Genomic DNA, 25,102 nt, shown 5'->3' on the forward strand with positions numbered 1-25,102 from the left:
ATCATTAGAAGGAGAAAGGATTAATGATGTGGAATCATTTGAATATTTAGGAACTGTGATCTCTAATACAGGATATTTAGAATTTGAGTTTGATGAAAGATTGAAAAAAGCAAAGCAAATCAGACAATGATTAGGTTAAGTAAAATTTGGAAATCAAATCGCCGGAAATTACGTTAAAAAATTAGGCTATATAGGCCTTATAAGTTTAGTAAGATTGGTGTTACTGTATGGACATGAGTCATGGTATGACAATGGAACGACTGTATATCCAACTGTAGATTTGAGAACAAAGCCCACAGAAGAATATTGGGAGTTAAATGGCAGGACAGGGTTAGAAATGAAACTATAAGAGAGATTACACGAATGCCATATGTGGATGAGATCATGGTGAGGGGTAGATGGAGATGGTTTCGCCACGCTCTTCGCACTCCCCAAAAGAGATTAGTTCACCAAACTTTCAATTGGGCCCCAGAAGGCACTAGAAGAGTTGGAAGACCCAGGCCTACATGGCTGAGGACCATGAAGCGTGAAGTAGGAGCTGAATGGAGAAGTACTGATTTAAAAGCTCAAGATAAAGACGACTGTTGAACTCTAACCGAGGCCCTTTGCGTCAATAGGCGTAGGAGGAGATGATGATAATGATCTCTATTACCTCATTAATCTTTTCTCCTTCCAGTGATATTTCATCTTTCATTGCATATTCCGTTCTCATCATCTCTGGCTTTCTTCTGTTTATCTTGAGCCCAACCTCATGTGATATTTCATGCATTCTGGTAAGCAAGCTTTGCAGGTCCTTTGGTGTTCTGCTAATAAGGACATCATCATCGGCATACTCTATGTCGGCTAATACCTTGTTACCAATCCAGTCCAATCCTTCTCAGTCGTCCCCAACTGTTTTATGCATTAAAAATGCATGAGGAGAATCAACAATATAGGTGACAACACATTCCCTTGAAGCATTCCACTGTTCACTGGAAATTCAATTGATAGGACTCCACTAACATTAACTTTTCACTTGCTATGCTCATGAACAGACTCGATCATATTTACATATTTAAAAGGAACTCCATAAAAATGCAAGACTCTCCACAAAATTGGCTGGTGCAAACTAATCAAAGAATTTTTCATAGTTCACAAATGCCATCCAAAGGGGATTTCTATATTTTACACATTGCTGTACCACATGTCTTAAAATGAAAATTTGGTCAGTGCAACTTCTACCTTTTCTAAATCCTGCTTGTTCAACTCAAAGCTTTTCATCAATCTTTCTCTCTAGTCTCTTTAGAATGAGCATACTATATATTTTCATAACAACTGACGTAAGTGTGATGCCTCTGTAATTATTGCAATCAGTCAGGTCTTTTTTGCCATTTTCAGCAACACTCTTATCTCCCATTATCAGGTTTTGTCTCTTCACGCCACATTCTACATAATAATCTTGTAAGTATTCTGGGAGTCGCTTAATTTTCAGCCAGTATCATCTTGGCCGTTATTCCATTGTATCCAGGGGCTTTCCATCTCTTAGAGTTTTTTAAATGATAGCTTCGACTTCAAACACAGTGAATTCATTCATGGGCACATCAAGGTCTTCCTCAGCTTCAGGTATATCAATCAAATTATGCCCTTCATATCTCTTATTCATGACCTCACTAAAGTGTTCCATCCAACGTTGCCTTTCTTCATCTTCTGTTGTTATAACAGATACATCTCTCTTTTTGATGGGTAAATGCTGCTTCTTCTTTGCACCAGTACAGATTTCATTAATAATTCTGTGAGCAATTCATACACCATAGCCACTCCCTGAATTCATAGGTTTGCCAGCGTCATCTGCTTTCCTGTCTAAATATTCTTTCCAGTCATTCCGGGCTTTTCTTTTGATTTCACTATCAATACTGGAATACTTAACATGCTCTACCTTGTAATTTTCATTACTTCTTTAAAAACTTTCAAAAATCAATTTCTGCCTTTGTTTTCTTTTTATAGTATCCCAGGTATCATTTGATATCCATAGTTTTTTCCTTGTAACTGCATGTACCAAAGTCCTGACTGATATATGTTCTTAATATCACACCATTTTTCATTAATTGTCTGCTGTTCATCTCTTAAAGTCTTAAGACTGCAAATTAATTCATACATTCAACTACAAAGGTTTCTATGTGCTCATCTTCTAGAAGCTTAGTTGTATCAAACCTAGGTATTTTATCTGCATTTCTGTTGGGTGCTTTCAGTTTTAATTTCAGTGTGGCAATGAAGAGCTGGTGTTCACTACCAATATCTGCACCTCTATAGCTGCTTACATTTCTCAGAGTCATCTATTTGATTGCTGAACAAAGTTATAAAGTGCGCCCCATTTTCATGTGCAACTTCGCCAAAACCCTCAGCACCCATTGCATTCTCTATACCTTGATTATTCCTTTCAGCTTAAGCATTGAAGTCATCAATCACAGTTTTCATCTTTCTGGGATGTCATCTATTATACCTTGCAGTTCATCATAGTATTCACCTTTCCTTTTTTTAGGGGAATCATTTGTTGGTGTATAGCAAACTGTAATACTCATTTTGCACTGCTTTGATTTAAACTTTGCAATTAACAATCTACTATTTACAGCTCTCCATTCCGTTAATGCCCTTTCTGCTCTTGGTGTCATAATCATTCCTACCCCTTCTCTTCCAACTCTATCTGTTCTTTCTGAGTAGATAATATTATATATACAGTATATATATATATATATATATATATATATATATATATATATATATATATATATATATATATTTTGCCTTGATCTAAGATTTCTTTACCAATCCCCTTACAACGCATTCCAGTTGGTCAAGATATCCAAACTATATTTCATAAATTCACTCTCCATTTGCTGTAACTTCCCAATTTGATTCATGTTTCTAACATTCCATTTACCAATTTTCAATTTTTCTTTAGTATTTATAAACCGGGAGATTCTTAGCACCTCGCTACGCCCGTGACTGGGAGCCATTCTGTCATTTTTGCTTTCCATAGACTGACTAAATCCATAGAGGATTCATTGGCTAAATTCATCATAGGATAGCCAGTTCCCTGTGATGCACAGTGCTTATCTAACTAAAGTAAGTGATCCTTGCTGGTCCATACTAATTCCAGTAAGATCATCTGTCCGGCATCAGGAGTAAAAGCCAAAAAGATATCTTGTCTATCTCCTTAAACCCAATCTGTCACCCTGCTGCCAGTGACTTCATGGAAATTTAGGGCGGCATTTCCTCTACACACAAAGTCCTCGTTACCCCACCTAGATGCTCATTCGCTTATATAACTGTTGGTAAACATGGATTGCTAAGATATACATACATACATACATACATACATACATACATACATACATAAGCGTTTTAGTAATAGACATTTCTATAAATTTCTATATAAATGGATTTACATAACCCATAATCACAACTGAATATAGTTTATAAAATGTATAAATACTTCTTTCAGAATGGTGGGGTCTGTAGAGCTGATCATGTATTGCCTCACTTTCTTCTTCGGTGGCCTTTGCCTCATACTCTTATGTTTCTTACTCCTGAAGCTGAGAAAAGGAAGAATATCTGCTAGGGTTAATAACTCTACTCTGCAGGATGGCGTTCCTCAAATCGATCCAGCACTTCTTCTCGCACCGAGGAGCACCTTGAGACCAGAGAGCACAAAGACTGGAACACTTCGTAGTGAAAACTTCCCAGGTTCGAGCAATCGCTCCTCATTGTTGGAGAAACCTCACTCAAGTGCCCACGATAGTTATAACAGTTTGTACGAATGTGTTTGATTTTACTTGCAATATTATGATGGCGTGTAATTGGAATCACACTACTCATTTCTTGCTTGAGGTTTTCGCCAACAACCAGCCGATGATTGCGAGCGAAAGTGTTGTATCGCCACACTATGATCTCGTAGTTCGAAGAGCAAATAGGGAAAAGTTAAACGAAACCGATCAGTGATATCATCATGACACCCAGAAATTTTATTTTTCTGTTATAGTATCATCGGTATATTCCGTGAACAGAAGGATTCTACAACTACCACAGGATGAACAAAGATTTTTATTATCTCGTGAGGCTTGTTGAACCCAAGAGCACGTCCTATTGGCAGCCGCCATCTTGTATGTTTACATCTGACGTCATGCTCAAGCAACATCTCGTGCTTTCCATTTTGGGCAGCAACGGCTCGCTGCTGGCGAAAAAATCCTAGTGTGATTCCAGCTTAACGAATTTGTAATAGTATTCTGTCCATCAAAATATTTTCAAATGTTTTTCTTTTGTTAGTTTTGTTTAGGCCTACATCCACTTTTATGTTCCTGTTTTTAAAACTGGTAAATGTAAATAAGCAAAAAAAAAATAGTCCTAGTTTTCTTTCAGATATATGTTAATGATAACAATTAAATATTTCTTATTTCACTCATGTACGATTAAGCCATGAATTAAAAGCACTGAGTTCTTTTGTCTTTCAATATTTCATTTGAGAGAGAGAGAGAGAGAGAGAGAGAGAGAGAGAGAGAGAGAGAGAGAGAGAGAGAGAGAGAGAGAGAGAGAGAGGAGGGGGTGAAGTCTGGTGCAAGACTTATTGCCAGTTATTAACATCGGAGTATCAAAATTAACAACATTGTCCATCAAAACGTCAATGAATCACAAGTCTTTTATTGTTTTTTATTTAGAGCAAGGCTCAGATAACCACATGTGAATAATGCATCACGCAAAGCTATAAAATCTCAAATGACGAAGAGATATATTAATGTTATTCTGTTACGAACGTTAAGGGACGAGTTCTGATGACAGAGGCGAGAGTAACCTGTTTTATGGGGTCGCTTGCAACATAATAAAGAACTAAAATAAGATATTTATTCATGTTCTTTTCACGGATTTTCTGAGTAATTCCATTTTGCTGATTTTCAGTGGTTTTTTTATAGAGATTTTGTAATTATAGTTTCTCTTTAGACTGATAAGGTAGACATTATGCAAAACTTAGTAGTTTCATAGACTCTTTTAGTATTTTTTTGCTAAATTTTTCTGATTTCTTTCCCAGATTTAATTTTTTTACTAATTTCATGATATTTCATATAATGCGAACCTGGATCAAACTTAAATAGCTTTAACAAATAGCAAATAGTTACTCCAAGTAATACGTTGTTACTGTTAGTCCTATCATTAAATTAAATAAAAATAAAACGTGTTTGAAGCAATTGGCAAGTGTTTGATTGATAGGGCTAACGGCCACTGCAAATAACAAGTACGACGTATATTAAGTATGCCATATAACAAGTATATAGGCCTACACCAACAAATGAAATCCCGTCACGACGGGGGTTCGTACATGCTGTTTTCTGTCATAAAATAAGACAGGGGCCACTTAATGCTGTCATAAGAGGAGAACATGAAAGAGGCAATAGATTGGTAACCAGATAAAACGGGAAGAATCCTACGATGTTCCCTAGGATATGAGGAAGGAAAATGGACGATGGGCCTATAGATGTTTCTCTTTGTGGTAGCTCAAGTCCAACTGATTACCGCCCATTTTCTATAACTCCCATATTATCCAAAGTTTTTGAACATCAATTGGCAAAATGTCTTAATAGGTTTGCTGAAGGTAATCATCTGTTCCCCAGCTTGCACTTTGGTTTTCGTAAAAGCTTTGGAACATGTGATGCCCTTCTTACATTCTCTAATGCTGTACAGAAATCCCTTGATTATGGTCAGGAAGTTCGTATGATTGGCCTTGATTTTAGTGCTGCCTTTGACCTTGTTAATCATGAGGCCCTTGTTTTCAAACTCATACAGTTGGGAGTCGGTGGGTCGTTTCTTAGCATTATTATTGATTTTTTAAGTAATAGATCTCAAAGAGTTGTTGATGGGCACCATGGTGAGTATAGAAATGTGATGTCTGGTGTTCCTCGGGGTAGTGTTCTTGGCCCATTACTCTTCATACTACTGTATATATACATGACATGTGGTTTGGTCTAGAAAACAAGCTTGTTGCATATGCAGATGATGCTACTCTCTTTGCAACAATTCCATCTCCTGAATTTAAATATGGGTTTGCTGAATCCCTTAATAGAGATCTAACTAAAATTAGTGCATCGTGCAAATTATGAGGCATGAAGTTGAACCCTAACAAAACTAAAAGTATGATTGTAAGTAGGTCGAGGACAGTTGCTCCTCAACATAGGGATCTCAGCATTGATAATGTTTCTTTAGCTATATATGACTTGAAAATTTAGGTGTGATTCTCGACAGCAAATTCACTTTTGAGAAACATTCGGTCTGTGTCTTCTTCAATTGTACAAAAATTGGCTTACTGAGAAAGTCTTTTAAAATTTTCGGTGATCAGTCTAGTCTGAAGTTTTCTAATTCTTTTATTGTTCTCCTGACTGGTCTTCAGCTGCTGAATCTCATCTTAATTTGTTGGACAGGAACTTACGGTGTATTAAATATCTTATTCCTGATCTAAATATTAATTTCAGGCACCGTCGTTCAGTTAGTTCGTTATGCATATTGCATAAGGTTTTTCATAATTCTGATCATTTGCTTGCATTCAGATCTTCCAAGACAGTATCATTCCGTTTGTAATACTAGGTATGCGGTTAATTCTAAGTCAGGCCTCCATACAACACAGCATTCTAGAATTTTTATACCAGCTGTGACCAAGTTATGGAGTGATCTTCCTAATTGGGTAGTTGAATCAGTAGAACTTCAAAAGTCCAAACTTGCAGCGAATTCTTTTATGTTGAACAGGCTGACAGAAGTCTCTTCTTTATAGTTTTTATATGAAAGATCTATTTATTTTAATTGTTCATTACTTCTCTTGTAGTTTATTCATTTTCTTATACCCATTCTTTATTGGGCTACTTTTCCCTGTTTGAGCCCTTGGGCTTATAGCATCTTGCTTTTCCAAGTATGGTTGTAGTTTAGCTAGTAATAATAGTAATAACAACAACATATGGAGAGAGACAAGTGAATGAACCGGGCATCCGGTAACAGTCACAGTACAGGTAATGCTTAAAGTCAGGAAACTTTCGTTGATATATTTTTCAAGTTTAAATGCCGACGGGAAGGGCAACAATATTACCTTTTTCTAGCCTATGCCTGGAGGCAGTATGAATACTCTGGGCTGTAATGTCTCAAGATAACCTTATCTTTAATATGATATAGTTATTTCATGAGGCTTTGAACGATCAAAATCATTGGTTTGGAAGAGAAACAATACTAATTCGATTCTTCTGACAAAGCTAAGCACAGTAGCTTGCGCACAAAAACTACAACCAATGCAACATTTTTTAGTCTACTGCAGGACAAAGACCTCAGACATGGCCTTATTCATGTCTGGGGTTTTGGCCAGTTTTCACCACCACGCTGGCCACCGCGGATTTGTGATTGTAGGAGACATTTAGTCTGACCGCTCACGGGAAACCACGGTATGGGTGGAACTGTTAGCGTAGCTTTGCTGATCATGGCGATACACAAACTCTTTCACCACATTAAGGTATCCCTACACCATATATATCTATATTCGATGAAGCCATAGAAGTAGGAGTATTATATATCAGTAATCAAGCAATAATGTAGCTCAGAATATCGGTAATCAAGCAATAACATAGCTCAGACGAACGTTAAGAAAAACAAGAGGAACAACATCTGGCGGAAATGGCCCGGAAGTTGGGTCATTACGGCCATATTTGTCCTTTTTTAATGTTGTTTCTTTCGTCACTCGCATTTATCTGGCAAATTCATCTTCGGGTGATGAGTTGTCTCTTGATTTAAGGGCCAGATGAATGTGCCATCAAGTTTTCTTATTATCTATTTAACTATTTACTCCGGTGGACAAAGATTTTCGACGTTAGTACGAATGACCTACAAGAAATGGGATTTAATTTCAAACATGTTATTTTGTTGTCTTCTTGACGCCAATATTACACACACACTCACTCACACACACACACACACACACACATATATATATATATATATATAGAGAGAGAGAGAGAGAGAGAGAGAGAGAGAGAGAGAGAGAGAGAGAGAGAGAGAGAGAGAGAGAGAGAGAGGCTATACTCCTCGCACTCCCCAAGAGAGATCAGTTCACCAAACTTTCAGCTTGGCTCCACAAGGCACTAGAAGAGTTGGAAGACCCAGGCCTACATGGCTGAGGACTATAAAGCGTGAGGTATGAGATGATGAATGGAGAAGTATTAACTTAAAAGCTCAAAATAGAGACGACTGGTGAAATCTAACTGAGGCCCTTTGCGTCAATAGGCGTAGAAGGAGATGATATATATATATATATATATATATATATATATATATATATATATATATATATATATATATATATATATATCCGTTTCGTGTGCCACAGTATCTACCATGACCCAGAAGTCATAAAACGTATGAAATGAGCGTAAAAGAAGCCCCCAATCTCATTCACTCTGTGTCGTAAAACATCAGAATGAAATCCTTCGGTTAATAATTCATGTGTCGTAAAGGTTTTTTTTTTTTTTTTCAGGCTCTATGAGTCAAAGAAATCAATCAAGGTTTAAGATTCCAAAGGTTGTCTCAATTTTATTGCCTATAGAACCCCCCCCCCCTCCTTTATATATTTGTGGGATTGTGTTATTGATATAAAGGGGTGTGTTCCTTGTCTCACTTTTATTGCTTATAAAGAGAGATTGCAAGTCCCCCTTTATATGGTAAGCTGCTCTTCTAGGAGGACACTCCAAAATCAAACCATTGTTCTCTAGTATTAGGTAGTGGCATAGCCTCTGTATCATGGTCTTCCACTGTCTTGGGTTAGAGTTCTCTTGCTTGAGGGTACACTTGGGCACACTATTCTATCTTATTTCTCTTCCTCTTGTTTAGTTTATTTTTTTAGTTTATATAGAAAATATTTATTTTAATGTTACTATTCTTAATATGTTTTATTTTTCCCATTTTCCTTTCCTCACTGGGCTATTTTTCCTGTTGGGGCCCCTGGGCTTATATTGTAGCATCCTGCTTTTCCATCTATGGTTGTAGCTTTGCAGGTAATAATAATAATAATAATAATGATAATAATAATAATATATTTGTGGGATTGTGTTATTAATATAAAGGGGTGTGTCTATTTCCGAGTTTAAAGCCTTTAAAAGCCGCTCATGATTGGCAAGGGACAGTGACACTGCCCTATCAAGCAGGACAATGGCCTAGAGACTGACCATATTACATATGACCAGCCCCCAAGTCCCCTCTCCACCCAAGGTAGGACAAAGGAAGGCCAGGCAATGGCTGCTGGTGACTCAGCAGATGGATCTACAGGCTCCCCCACACACACCATCCTTAGGTCACAAGGATGGTGAGGTTGCAGCCACCAAAGGAACTAACGAGTTTGAGCGGAACTCAAACCTCAGTCTGGGGAAACCTTTTATTCTGTTAACGTGCTTTTTGAAGGACTTTGCTTTGGCTTTCGGGTAGACCGTTGTCCCGATCGGCTGCCCTGCCTGACATCGCTTTGACCCCGGTAGCATATGTTCATGTGCTGTACTGCACCAGCGTCCTTCCTCCCAGCAGCGAGGAGTCCTAGCCCGTTTAAGTCAACAGTTCGAGACGTGGGAGGTGTCTGTAACGTGGAGAAAAATTTTCGTGTATCGCCATGACCAGCAAATCTGTTCTAGTCAGGGCCATCCATACTAGGTTGGTTTGCTGGGAGCGAGCAGACGAAAATCTCCCACCATCACCAAGCTGTACTGGCCAACGAGGTGATGTAAACTGGCCAAACCTCAGACATTTACTGAATAAGGATTAGGGATATGTCTGAGGCCTTTGTCCTGCAGTTGACTAGAAACAGCTGCATTTGTTGTTGGTAAGTGGACTGGCACACAAAGACCATAAACAGAGGCAAGTGGAAGATGTCTGAGGTCTTTGTTCTACAGTGGACTAGTAACGCAGGATGATAGTTTATATATATATATATATATATATATATATATATATATATATATATGTGTGTGTGTGTGTGTGTGTATATATATATATATATATATATATATATATATATATATATATATATATATATATATATTATACCACCTAATGGTGTAGTTACTTTCAAAAACTAATGTTCCTTATGTTATTCTAAACAATTTGGTCCACTGGGACCGTGAAGCCATTCAACTCTGAAGTGCTAAGAAAGAGCCTGGGCAGCAACATTAGAGAAATTAAGCTGAAATTAATTCTAAATCCTATTCCACTTCTCGTGAGCTGCAGATACACAAGTCGACAAAGCATCAGATACACAAGTCGACAGGGAACTTTATGAAAGTGGTTTACTCACCTTTGATTTGAATCTCGGAGAGAGAGAGAGAGAGAGAGAGAGAGAGAGAGAGAAGAGAGAGAGAGAGAGAGAGAGAAACGATTGGTAACAAGGACTCTTTCTGCATGTATGTGTATGTAAAAAGAGAGAGAGAGAGAGAGAGAGAGAGAGAGAGAGAGAGAGAGAGAGAGAGAGAGAGAGAGAGAGAGAGAAAGTACACAAAGTTTCTACACGATTTTCCTAATGGGCTCTTGTACCGGTATATGGAAGGCCCTTTAATGCCGCATATGGAGGCTATCAAGGGTATCCCCAATGAGATGGGACCTTCAGGCGATAATAGAGTTTGGGAGTGGTTGGTTTTGGCCTGGTGGGGGGGGGGGGGTTTAGTCTAGAGGGTGTAGCAAGCTATACTACATCGAGAGACGCATCATAGAATTAATTAGAAAAACTAATATTAATTTGAAACTGTAAAAATAGAGGCATCATTAACTTGCATGACTATATTTTAGTTAAAATTAATAAGAAAAACTAAAATTAATTTGAAACTGAAATAATAGACGGATCATCAACTTGCAGGTTTGTTTTCGTAGTTAGAATTAATATGAAAAACTAAAATTGATTTAAAAAGGAAAATTAAATTAGAAACTGAAAACAGACGCCTCAACAACTTGCGATGACTTTTCTTAGTTAAAATTAATTAGAAAAACTAAAATTAATTTAAAAGGAAAATTAGAATAGAAACTGAAAAAATAGACGCATCACCAACTTGCATGACCGTTTTCTTAGATAAAATTAATAATAAAAACTAAAAATTATATAAAAAGGAAAATTTAAATTAGAAACTGAAAAACTAGACGCATCATTAACTTGCATGACCGATTTTTAGTTAAAATATATAAGAAAAACTAATTAATTTTGAGAAGGAAAAAAAAAAAAAAAAAATACGTGAAATAAAAGGATGTATTTAAGAAATCCTGCCACATAATCCTGCGTTATGCCGGGGAGACTATTCAACGCCCTGGTTGTTTAGCAAGAAGGAAATAAAATTGGGATGGAGATAGTAAGAGTATAAAGTGGTTGCAGTTAAGTAAGGACTACAGTAAACCGCGTGAGGTGTACTGAACGCACTAATTAGGAATTTCTTAAAGATCACTTTCCTCTGTGTTCCCAAACATGATAGAATCGAATCAGTTATTAATATATTTTCAATTAATCTTATTTAATAACTATTGATATTTTCATAACCATTATTTATTTTAGAAAACAAAAAGATATCCTAATGCGATTATTTAGATGAGACCTTAAAAAAGATAGGCCTACCAAAATATAGAAAGAAAAAAATGTATAAAATCTTTCAGGGAAAACAGAATCATAAGAGAATTCCAAAGCCTTGCAGTAGGGGAAAGGAAACGATCTCTGAAGAATCTGATTTTACTCTGGCCATGAAGAGAGAGAGAGAGAGAGAGAGGAGAGAGAGAGAGAGAGAGAGAGAGAGAGGAGAGAGAGAGAGAGAGAGAGAGAATATACCTTGTATTAGAGAAAAAAGCCTTCTGTCCGAGGGCCCCCGATAACAGCTACGTAAAATGATTAGGCCGTGGGTGGAAAAGGCCTTAGAAAGGATATTAAGATTAAGGATGGAGTCCTGCGGATGGCGAGCTGTGTGGGAGAGAAAGGAGGCGGATACCTGGAATCCTTCATTAAGGATAATAGCTTAATACAATAATAATGATAATATAACTCTAATATTGATAGTTATAATAATGCTAACAACGATAATAATAATAATATCCAAGGTTTTCTTTCTATTTTAGTTAACATAATATCTATAGTAATTAGAAAATGCAGCCAACGAGTTTTTATTGTTTATGAACAAGTTTTATTATTATTATTATTATTATTATTATTATTATTGTTGTTGTTGTTGTTATTATTATTACTTAGATGCAGTTTACGGGATATACTCAATTACACTTATTAAATGCTATATAATGAGGAGAGAGAGAGAGAGAGAGAGAGAGAGAGAGAGAGAGAGAGAGAGAGAGAGAGAGAGAGAGAGAGAGAGAGATATTATTCCTCTTCCATGTACATATAAAAACTGTATCTTGGGGAACAGACACACACAGTATATTATATATATATATATATACTATATATATATATATATATATATATATATATTTATATATGTATATATATATATTTGTGTGTGTGTATGTCTCCTTTTCTGAGTGGGAGCACCTTAACGTGGTGAAAGAATTTCTATATGCCGTGATCAGCAAAGCTGTACTTGTCAGGACCCATATACTAGGTTGGTTTGCTGTTGGCGATTAGACTTAACTCCCCACTATCTCCAATCCACACTAGCCAGCTTATTGATGAAAATGGCCAAACCCCAGACATGAATAAGGACATGTCTGAGGCTTTTGTCCTGCCGTAGACTAGAAACGGTTGCATTTGTTGTTGTCGTTATATATATATATATATATATATATATATATATATATATATATATATATATATATATATATATATATATATAGTATATATATACCTACGACCGCATATGTCAACACAAGCACTATATTTAACGGAAGATATCAAAATTATTAATTATTACTACTACTACTACTACTACTACTACTACTACCTGGCTACAATAAGAGAATGATTGTTAAAAACATCTCTGGTAATAAGCCCTCTCTACTTTACTAATATCTAGATCAGTTATCTTATTCCCATGCAGGAAAAAATATATACACATTGATAATTTAAATGTACTCTATACCAAGTTGAAAGCTGACAAAAGTTGAAAATCAATACGAAAATTTTTAAAATCTTATCTCGTTTCGTCGACATCTTTCAGGAATTTTTATGAAAAACACATTTTAAAGGGTTTAAAAGGCCACTCATGAATGGCAGAGCTAGGGACAGTGACATTGCCCTATCAAGTGGGACAAAGCCCTAGAGACTGACCATATGTACTTTTGATCAGCCCCCAAGCCCCATCTCCACTCAAGCTAGGACCAAGGAGGGCCAGACGATGGCTGCTGATGACTCAGCAGATAGACTTATAGACTCTCCCAAACCCCCTATCCTTAGCTCGCAAGGATAGTAAGGTTGCTCAAAGGAACTAACAAGTTTGAGCGGGACTTGAACCCCACTCTGGCGTTCGCCAGTCAGGGACGTTACTGCATCAGCCACCACAAAGACCAATTTTAACTAACAAATAAGACAGCTTTTCTATAATTATCCTTCGTCTCTTCCAAAATCTCGAGAACAGAATCACAGTAAAGCGACCCCTTAATGTCCCTTCGAATAAAGAGGTCTAATTAGTTTCAGAGCAAAGGACTTCTTGACGGTAACTGAACTCCCTGGGTACAAATTAGCTCAAGTTAGTTCTAATGCCATTATCACTGTTGCTTGAAACTAAGAAATCTCTGTTTCAGCTAATTTTTTGGGGTTATGAAGTACAGACAGTACTACATTGGACCCTCTTTCTGGTTATGGTTAATTTTTCCCTGCCTACACACAAACCTATTCCTTACAGATTCTCCTCTGTCCTCGTACACCTGACAACAATGAGATTACCAAACAATTCTTCATCCAAGAAGTTAACTGCTGCCCTGTAATTGTTCAGTGGCTACTTTCCACATGGTAAAGGTAGAAGAGACTCTTTAGCTATGGTAAGTAGCTCTTCTAGGAGAAGGACACTCTAAAATCAAACCATTGTTCTCTAATCTTGGATAGTGCCATAGCCTCTGTACCATGGTCTTCCACTGTCTTGGGGTAGAGTTCTCTTGCTTGAGGGTACACTCGGGCACACTATTCTGTCTTATTTATTTTCCTCTTGTTTTGTTAAAGTTTTTATAGTTTATATAGGAATATTTATTGTAATGATGTTACTGTTCTTAAAATATTTTATTTTTCATTGTTTCCTTTCCTCACTGGGCTATTTTTCCTGTTAGAGCCCATGGGCTTGTAGCTTCCTGCTTTTCCAACTAGGTTTGTAGCTTAGCAAATAATAATAATAATAATAATAATAATATAACATTTGAACTTTAGGGACATGTAGAAATGCTTACCGGGATGAAGAACTATACACTGTGACTGATTGTGATATTAATAGGCCTACAATACACTGGGTCTATAGAATATTTTTGCAGACAAGTTTCAGATTCTGCCCTTGCACCCGTAAACCAGCAAAGTGAAATTGTTTTTACGTTCAGTCTGTACTTATTGGGTGGCTGGGTTAAGCATAAAGTTATCTAGAAAAAATTAACGAAAATTTGAGATTTAAGAACGTACATTTTGCGAGAATGGTGGAGACTTGCTACCCCACAACATTTAAGTTTACTCTGCACTAATATATGCTACACTTATACAAATCTTCAACGTTTCAGAGTAAAATGGATATTTCAAACTTGTTCTCCATCATTAGGCTCAATACTACTTAGTATTCTAGAAGTTTTATTCCAGCTGTGACCAAGTTGAGGAATGATCTTCCTAATTGGGTAGTTGAATCAGTAGAACTTCAAAAGTTCAAAGTTGCAGCAAATGTTTTTTTTTATGTTGAACAGGCTGGAATATCTTTTTATAGCTTATATATGAAATATGTTTTGATATTGTTACTGTTATTAGAATATTTTACTTTAATTGTTCATTATTTCTCAGATCGTTTATTTATTTCCTTATTTTCTTTCCTCACTGGGCTATTTTTCCCTGTTGGAGCTCTTGGGCTTATAGCATCTTGCTTTTTCAACGAGGGTTGTAGCTTAGCTAGTAATAATAATAATAATAATAATAATAATAATAATAAATGCCGTATATATAACTCGAGACTATATATTTCAGTCAACTTATTAAAGAATAAACAATATTCTCGGTTTCGATATATTTATTTGATTAATAGTTTCCTGAATTTAATTTTTGACCTAATAACCTTACTATTGTGATTATCTTTTCATTTAAGTACATAATTTTACTATAACTTACCCTGTCATATACACAAATATATTTATAAGTCAGTAATTATTGTGTAAGATTTTTATATATTTATGATTTTACTTATTTCCAATACAACTGAAGTATAGTGGGAAGTCGTTTCGGTTGGTTAGGCAGAGTCTAGAGGTCTACATCAGGCCTAATATCTACTTACTTAGGACAAGAGCCCTGGGGTTACGAGAGAGAGAGAGAGAGAGAGAGAGAGAGAGAGAGAGAGAGAGAGAGAGAGAGAAAATTAATCTGCAGATATAAATTTTGAGCGGTACCTGATTATTATTATTATTATTATTATTATTATTATTATTACTACTACTACTACTACTGCTAGCTGAGCTACAATAAGAGAATTGATTATTAAAAACATCTCTGGTTATAAGCCCTCTCTACTTTACTAAAATCCAGATAAATTATCTTATTCCCATGCAGGAAAAATATTATGCACACACCGGTAATTCAAATGTACTGTAAAACAAGTTGAAAGCTCACAAAATTTGAAAATCAATACAAAATTTTTTTAAAATCTTACCTCGTTCCGTCGACATCTTTCAGGGATTTTTATGAAAAACACATTTTAAAGGGTTTAAAAGGCCACTCATGAATGGCATAGGCAAGGGACAGTGACATTGCCCCATCAAGTAGGACAAAGCCCTAGAGACTGACCATATATACATAGGATCAGCGCCCAAGCCCCCTCTCCACCCAAACTAGGACCAAGGATGGCCAGGCAATGGCTGCTGATGACTCAGCAGATAGACCTATAGGCTCTCCCAACCCCCCTATCCGTAGCTCACAAGGATGGTGAGGTTGCAGCGATCAAATGACCTTACGAGTTTGAGCGGGACTTGAACCCCACTCTGGCGTTCACCAGTCAGGGACGTTACTGCATTGACCACCACAAAGACCAATTTTAACTAACAAATAAGACAGCTTTACTATAATTATCCTTCGTCTCTTCCAAAATCTAGAGAACAGAATCACACAGTAAAGCGAGCCTTAATGTCCCTTCGAATAAAGAGGTTTAATTAGTTTCATAGCAAGGGACTTCCTGTCGGTAACTGAACTCCCAGGGTACAAATTGACTCAAGTTAGTTCAACTGCCAATTATCACTGTTGCTTGAAAACTAAAGAAATCTCTGTTTTCAGCTAATTTTTGGGGTTAGAAGTACAGACAGTACTACATTGGACCCCTTCTTTCTGGTTATGGTTCACTTTCCCTTTGCCTACACATAAACCGAATAGTCTTAGCCTATTCCTTACAGATTCTCCTCTGTCCTCGTACACCTGACAACAATGAGATTACCAAACAATTCTTCATCCAAGGAGTTAACTGCTGCCCTGTAATTGTTCAGTAGCTACTCTCCACTAGGTAAGGGTAGAAGAGAGACGTTAGCTATGGGAAGTAGCTCCAAAATCAAACCATTGTTCTAGATCTAGTCTTGGGTAGTGCCATAGTCTCTGTACCATGGTATTCCACTGTCTCTAGTTAGAGTTCTCTTGCTTTAGGGTATACTCGGGCACACTATTCTATCTTATTTCACTTCCTCTTGTTTGGTTAAAGTTTTTATAGTTTATATAGGAAATATTTATTTTGGTGTTGCTGTTCTTAAAATATTTTATTTTTCCTTGTTTTCCTTCCCTCACTGGGCTATCTTCCCTGTTGGAGTCCCTGGGCGTATAGAATCCTGCTTTTCCAACTAGGGTTGTAGCTTAGCAAGTAATAATAATAATAATAATAACAGCAGTATTTTCCTTATAAGAAGGGTATATTATTATCAAAACGGTTTTCAGGTTGAGCATTTTAATAATTGTATTTCATAAACGTGAAGTGGGAGATGATGAATGGAGAAGTATTGATTTAAAGCTTGAAGATAGAGACTACATGGCGAAATCTAACCGAGGCCCTTTGCATCTATAGGCGTAGGAGGATGTGATGATGAATTTATATGCATATCTATGATGATCCACTGTGTTCTGAATTCCAACGATTTTTATCAAAGAAGTTCACTTTATGGGGGGGATCCAGTGTGCTTGGAAACTGAAACGTATGTCGGTGTACTAGTTTGATATAGGATTATAGCAAGCTCTTCTAGGAGAAGGACACTCCAAAATCAAACCATTGTTCTCTAATCTTGGATAGTGCCATAACCTCTGTACCATGGTCTTCCACTGTCTTGGGGTAGAGTTTCTCTTGCTTGAGGGTACACTCGGGCACACTATTCTGTCTTATTTCTTTTCCTCTTGTTTTGTTAAAGTATTTATAGTTTATATAGGAATATCTATTTCAATGCTGTTACTGTTCTTAGAATATTTTATTTTTTCTTGTTTCCTTTCCTCACTGGGCTATTTTCCCTCTGTTGGAGCCCCTGGGGCTTTTAGCATCCTGCTTTTCCAACTAGGTTTGTAGCTTAGCAAAAAATAATAATAATAATATAATAATAATAAATATTTGAAATTTAGGGACACGTAGAAATGCTTACCGGGATAAAAAAAAAATGTACACTAATACGTGAGTTATGTGACCTAATTGTGATATTAATAGGCCTACAAGACGCTGGGTCTATAGAACATTTTTGCAGACTAGTTTCAGATTCTGCCCTCGCACCCGAAACCAGCAAAGTGAAATTGTTTTTACGCTTTCAGTCTGTAACTTATTGAGTGAGTGGTTTAAGCGTAAAGTTATCTAGAGAAAAAATTAACGAAAATTTAAGATTTAAGAACTTACATTTTTCGAGAATGGTGGAGATTTGCTACCCCACAACATTCAAGTTTACTCTGCACTAATATATGCTACACTTATACAAATCTTCAACGTTTCAGAGTAAAATGGATATTTCAAACATGTTTCTACCATCATTTAGGCTCAATACTACTTAGTTTTCTAGAAGTTTTATTCCAGCTGTGACCAAGTTGAGGAATGATCTTCCTAATTGGGTAGTTGAATCAGTAGAACTTCAAAAGTTCAAAGTTGCAGCAAATGTTTTTTTTATGTTGAACAGGCTGACATATGTCTTTTTTATACTGTATATATGGAATACCTGATTTGATGCTATTACTGTTTTTAGAATATTTTTATTTTAATTGTTCATTATTTCTCAGATCGTTTATTTATTTCCTTATTTCCTTTCCTCACTGGGCTATTTCTCCCTGTTGGAGCCCTTGGTCTTATAGCATCTTGCTTTTCCAACTAGGGTTGTAGCTTAGCTAGTAAATAATAATAATAATAATAATAATAATAATGATAATAATAATAATAATAATAACTGGAGACTATATATTTCAGTCAACTTAATGAAGAATAAACAATATTCTTGGTTTCGATATATTTTATTCGACTAATGGTTTCATGAATTCAATTTTTGACCTAACCTAACCTTACCATTGTGATTACTATTCATTTAATTACATAATTTTACTGTAACTAAACTTGAATATACACAAATATATTTAGAAGTCAGTAATTGAGTAAGATTTTTATAATTATAATTTTACTTATTATCTCAAATACAACTGAAGTATAGTGGGAAGTCGTTTCGGTTGGTTTGGCAGAGTCTAGAGGTCCACATCAGGCCTAATATCTACTCGCCTAGGACAAGAGCCCTGGGGTTACGAGAGAGAGAGAGAGAGAGAGAGAGAGAGAGAGGAGAGAGAGAGAGAGAATAAAACTGCACTGATATACATTTTGAGCGGTACATGATTACTTTCATCTCTTATTCTCTCGCCCATGAACAACAACAGTTGACTAACACTCAGGTTTGCATAGTTCAGATCACAAGGAAGATATAGGTTTCCAAAGAAATGGCTCTCTTGCTTTTCTTTCCTTTGCCCAGTTTGGGGATCGAGCTTATTTGGCTGGTAGCCGAGAATGCTACCCTTTGGAGAGAGAGAGAGAGAGAGAGAGAGAGAGAGAGAGAGAGAGAGAGAGAGAGAGAGAGAGAGATTAGTCTTGGTATCGAATTATTTGAATAAACGAAGAGGTATGATCCCATCTTACAGAATTGTTGCGTTAGCGAAAGACTAGGCCTACACACATGTTTTTTTTTATATTGTTCAGTGTGCTTGTATGAGAGAGAGAGAGAGAGAGAGAGAGAGAGAGAGAGAGAGAGAGAGAGAGAGAGAGAGAGAGAGAGAGAGAATTTTATATAGCACCCGCCAGCCAACTTCGTAATGTTGATTAGCATTGAATCGGAAATTTCATTTAAAACACCAAAAACAAACTTAAAAAAAAACTGTCGAGACAATACCCACTAAAAATGCAAATGAAAGAAGTAAACGAAAGAGAATTGTAAAAGTATTCTTAGATCAAATAAAAAAAAAAGGTGAATTAATTACAAATGAACCAGGGACGAGAGAAGAAGAAAGGCTTCCGTTGGTATTAGCTTGTCAGACGGAGTGATCTCGGTGATGTAGACCGATAGAACCATTTAGTACATTTAATTGGGAACTTGGTGTGTTTATAGTTTTTTTTTTATTCTGCAGTCTATTTCAGACTGTTTTTCTCCAAAGGGCGTCTCTAATGAAAGGCAACTCTGGCTTTATAACGAGAAGTATTTTAATTAGTATTTGGTGACTTCAGGAGTCGTAGAAAGGCTTAAATAGCGCCACTGCGTATGTAAATTAAATTAATATCTTCATTGGACAGAACGAATTCTGATGTAGATGTAGATTTATATTTTATATAAAAAAAAACTGTAGGAGTAATGTAAAAGCAGAATGCGTAGACATACTGTATGTACAGAGCTTCCATTAATTGAGGACAAAGACAGGATTATATTGGCACTCCATTTCAATATACTTATCTTAATTCTTCGTCTACTCGTAACTTAAAGAATATGTAAAATATGCAGAGGAACATATGCGCTATATATATCTATATATATATATATATATATATATATATATATATATATATATATATATATATATATATATATATATATATATATATATGTGCCTATAAACACACATACACACACACACACACACACACACATATATATATATATATATATATATATAAATATATATATAATATATATATATAAATATATATATATATATATATATATATATATATATATATATATATATATATATATATATATATATATATCAAAAAGTCTCATTTTTATTCTTCCCTTGGCAAGTTAGCCAGTAAAACTGCACACAGAAATTACCCTATTTCCTCCACTGAACAGAACTGATTGCTTTGTCTCGAGAGGTTAGAGCCTCAGTCAATATACACTCGATCTGTCTCACAATCCTTTTATTTTCTTGCGTACAAAGGAAAAATAGAAAAAGAAATAAGTAGCAAAGATACACGCTTTTAATGTTGAAATTGTTCCGGTTTTTATTAGACCGTTCCTCTCTCTCTCTCTCTCTCTCTCTCTCTCTCTCTCTCTCTCTCTCTCTCTCTCTCAAGGCTCCCCGAAGAAGAACATTATGTGACAGGAGCGGTAATGTTTGCCTAGAGGTGACATAACACAAAACATTCAAAGCGGTTAACGAGCAAAGAGCAGGTGGCTAAGTTGGTGCATTTTAGAGATGATGTTGTCACCTTGGTGTTCACCAAGACAATGTCAGCCGTGCTGTGCATATTTAGTGCATATTACTCTCTCTCTCTCTCTCTCTCTCTCTCTCTCTCTCTCTCTCTCTCTCTCTCTCTCTCTCTCTCATCAGACGTTGCTAGTCCACTGTAGGACAAATGCCTCAGACATGTCCCTCTACTGCCGGCTAATTATGGGGTTTCTGTGCCAAAATTTCTTAGTTCGTCAGTCCATTGTCTCTTCCTTCCTCTACTTATTTTGCCATCTCTAGGGACTCATTCCGTTATTCGTTTCATCCATCTATAATGTCATATATATATATATATATATATATATATATATATATATATATATATATATATATATATATATATATATATATATATATATATATATACACTATAAAACAAACCAAAAGTTTTAATCATACAAAATGTGATGTCATCACATTACTTGTGCTAAGCTAACATTCGAAGTTAGGTCTAAAGTATTTCAATTAATTATTGTGAGTTTATCATTCTAAATGTTCTACTAACTTTACCAGACACAAGAGCCTCTCCTGGTAGGCCTATATGTCCTCTTTTTTTTTTTTTTTCAAAGAAGAAATTAGACTCGTTTTTAAACACTATGTTAGCTATTATCCTCTACGTATTATTTTCTTCTCCCTATTAGGCATTTAACTTGGACTTCCTTTTCCTTAGTAAATTTGTAATAATGTTTCTTATCAACCTCACACCATCAACGCTGTGATGACAAGTAGGCCTAGTAAATATAATGAACATGTTCAATTTCTTTAAATTACATAAAAATTAGACCGACCATTTTAGAACTCAAACTTTTAGTTTCATTACAATTGTGTCCACATGTATTTCACACCACCTAAACGTAAAACATTAAATTTACAAGTATCCCTTCATATATAAAGACACGTGGCCCAGTAAAATCCCCAAAATCTGTACGTTTTCTGTTTTCTTAGAACTGCAGCTGAAAACAACCTTAGGGTAAGTTCATCTTGAACCAATTACTGCAAGTATGGATGGCATTATTGGCTCACGATTTAGAGTGTTTGAATCCTACCACAGGTTCGATCGGTATTGGGCCCCCAATCCCAGCCTCCCTCCCCCCTTTGCGATAATGTTTGCTTTCGCTTAAAATTGTTGGGATATTATTATTATTATTATTATTATTATTATTATTATTATTGTTGTTGTTGTTGTTGTTGTTACTATTATTCGATTCAAATAGTGATATTATTATTATTGTTGTTGTTGTTGTTATTATCATTATTATTATTGTTGTTGTTGTTGTTATTTTATTATTATTATAATTATTATTATTATTATTATCATTATTAATAGCTAAGCTGCAACCCTATTTGGAAAAGCAGAATGCTTTAAGGCCTATTAGGGCTCCAGTAGAGAAAATAGCTTATTTAGGCCTAATTATGAAAGGAGATAAGGAAACCGATAGAATAGCTTGATTATAAGGCTATATAAGGTCTTTCTATGAAATTATTTCTTAAAAACCTCATGCTTACAAGTTTTTATTTCTGCTAAGGCCCATGATCTAGGCTTCCTGTCCAATGCTTTCAGTATAGAGAAAGTAGACAAAGTAAATTCTTGAATAACTGGGTTACAAGAATATATACTCTTGCGAAAAAGTAGCCAAAATCTCCCAAGGCATTCTGCCAAAAAATATGTCTCAAAACAAGATTGTGCAAAAATAAATGGACTGTAATATCTGCAAATCTACAAATGCTCAGATTCACTGATATCATCTTCTATCGAGTTCCGACGAATGAGACTAGGAAATGGAGTCAAAAACTATTGTTTTCTGAAGGGATGAGACAGGACAGGATTTACCAGTAAAAAATGGATTTATTAAATGCAATTTAGATAGGATAGAAACTGTGAAACAAATAAAAAAAGGGAGGAAGACTTTGTTAGAAAATAGAAAAATCGAGCGACATAGGCGAACACATCTCGCTCTTCTGTCTGATCTTATAACGTTCGCTTAGACTCAAGCCCCAGTTTTATCGCGCGCCAAATCTCATAGCAAATTGAGAAGGAAACACTCTCTCTCTCTCTCTCTCTCTCTCTCTCTCTCTCTCTCTCTCTCTCTCTCTCTCTCTCTCTCTCTCTCTTATCCTTTATCATTCGGGAAATCTAAATTTTCCATGTGACTTCTTTTGTTATGTAAGGTAGCGGAAAGCCGTATGGGAATCTTGTAGTACTACAAGTGATAACACAAGAAAATATATATTAGTCGTAGTAGTTTATTTTTAAGATGGTGATAATGTTCTTATACGCTTCTTGGAACAATGATTTATTTGTAAATTTCTCAATACATTTAACTTTTTGTCGTAAAGAGTATTCAAGAGAAATTTTAATATGATTGTATTATGTTTGATAAATTCTTCCCTACGTGATAAATAGCATGTCTGGTTTTATACATATACATATATATATATATATATATATATATATATATATATATATATATATATATATATATATATATATATATATATGTGTGTGTGTGTGTGTGTGTGTGTGTGTGTGTGTGTGTGTGTGTGTGTGTGAGTCTTTTCGGTCAGCTCTCCCCTTTCCTCGGGTTAGAGGGAGAGGGTCAGAGGAAGTAGTCAAACCCTGGTGAGAGGGGATTGTGTGTGCGTGATTATTATTATTATTATTACTATTACTAGCTAAGCTATAAGCCTAGTTGGAAGAGCATGATGCTATAAGCCAAACGGCTTCAACAGGAAAAATAGCCCAGTGAGGAAAGGAAACGAGGAAATTAGTAAACAAGAGAAGTAATGAACAATTGAAATAAAATATTTTGTCATTTTTTGACGGGGCGCGTACACTAGTATCACATATCTTCCTTCAAGGATGATATATTTTCATTTGATTTTCTTATGCTAATTTTTTTATATGAATTATCCTGTTAACAAAACTGCAATGTAATCAAAATTACTATGTTTAAACAGTTTAATATTATATCACTAAGAAAACTCTACTAAACAATGTAAAAAGTAAAAATAAAAATACATTCGCTACTAAATATATAAGTAGGTCACTTGAAGGCTATCACCCATTTACTTAAGTATTTACTTAACACTTGAAAATTCATGACAATAGCTAGGTATTTTATTTACGTAGTGACCTTAGATTTTTTTTTCTTTTTAGCTAATCGCCTAATCCACCTGACGCCCTGTTACATATGTTTGTTTATATGTTTAGCCTCGTTGTGTTTGTTAGTGTGAAGTTTGTATGTTTGTTTTTTAATCGAAAGAGTATTTGTAGTTTGGTTTACTGGAGTAAGAATTGTCAAGTCTTTTCTTTGTGTGTGTGTGGTAGTAGGTTGGCCAGGTCACCTGCCACCCGTTGAGGTACTACCGCTAGAGAATTATTGGGTCCTTTGACTGCCCAGACACTATTACTTTGGATCCTTCTCTTTGGTTACGGCTCTTTTTCCGTTTGTGTACATATGCACCGAATAGTCTGACCAATTCTTTACAGGTTCTCCTCTGTCCTCATACACCTGAAAACACTGAAATTACCAAACAATTCTTCTTCTCTTAAGGGTTAACTACTGCAATGTAATTGCTCAGTGGCTACTTTCCTCTTGGTAAGGAAAGAAGAGACTCTTAAGCTATGGCAAGCAGCCCTTCTAGGAGGACACACCAAAATCAAATCATTGTTCTCTGGTCTTGGATAGTGCCATAGCCTCTGTATCATGGCCTTCCACTGTCTTGGATTAGAGTTCTCTTGCTTGAGGGTACACTCGGGCACACTATTCGATCTTATTTCTCTTCCTCTTGTTTTTTTTTAAAGTTTTTAGTTTATATATAAAATATATATTTTAATGTTACTGTTCTTGAAATATTTCATATTAATTGTTAATTACTTTTCCTGTAGTTTCCTTATTTCCTTTCCTCACTGGGCTCTTTTCCCTGTTGGAGCCCTCGGGCTTATAGCATTCTGCTTTTCCAACTAGGGTTTTAGCTTAGCAAGTAATATATATATATATATATATATATATATATATATGCACACATACGTGCACACACGTTATAGACAAAGACGTACACACATATATTTTCAATTTGCTTTCCAACTTCTCTCAACTCTCATACAAAACACTTGATCCACTTATCCTCTTCCTTAGAGTTGTTGTGGCCTGATTGGTAACGTCACTACCTGGTGATCACCAGACGGGGATTCGAGCCCCGCACAGACTCGTT

The 25,102-nt window shown here is 35.7% G+C and overlaps 1 long non-coding RNA gene across 1 annotated transcript in view; it reads left to right on the forward strand.

The window, feature by feature from the left end:
- The window catches only part of LOC137656103 (uncharacterized), a 59,926-nt gene that overhangs the window by 22,601 nt on the left and 12,223 nt on the right, over positions 1-25,102 (forward strand). The gene's annotated exons all lie outside the window — the stretch shown is intronic.

The sequence above is a fragment of the Palaemon carinicauda genome, chromosome 17, assembly GCF_036898095.1.
Source record: "Palaemon carinicauda isolate YSFRI2023 chromosome 17, ASM3689809v2, whole genome shotgun sequence".
NCBI lineage: Eukaryota > Metazoa > Arthropoda > Malacostraca > Decapoda > Palaemonidae > Palaemon > Palaemon carinicauda.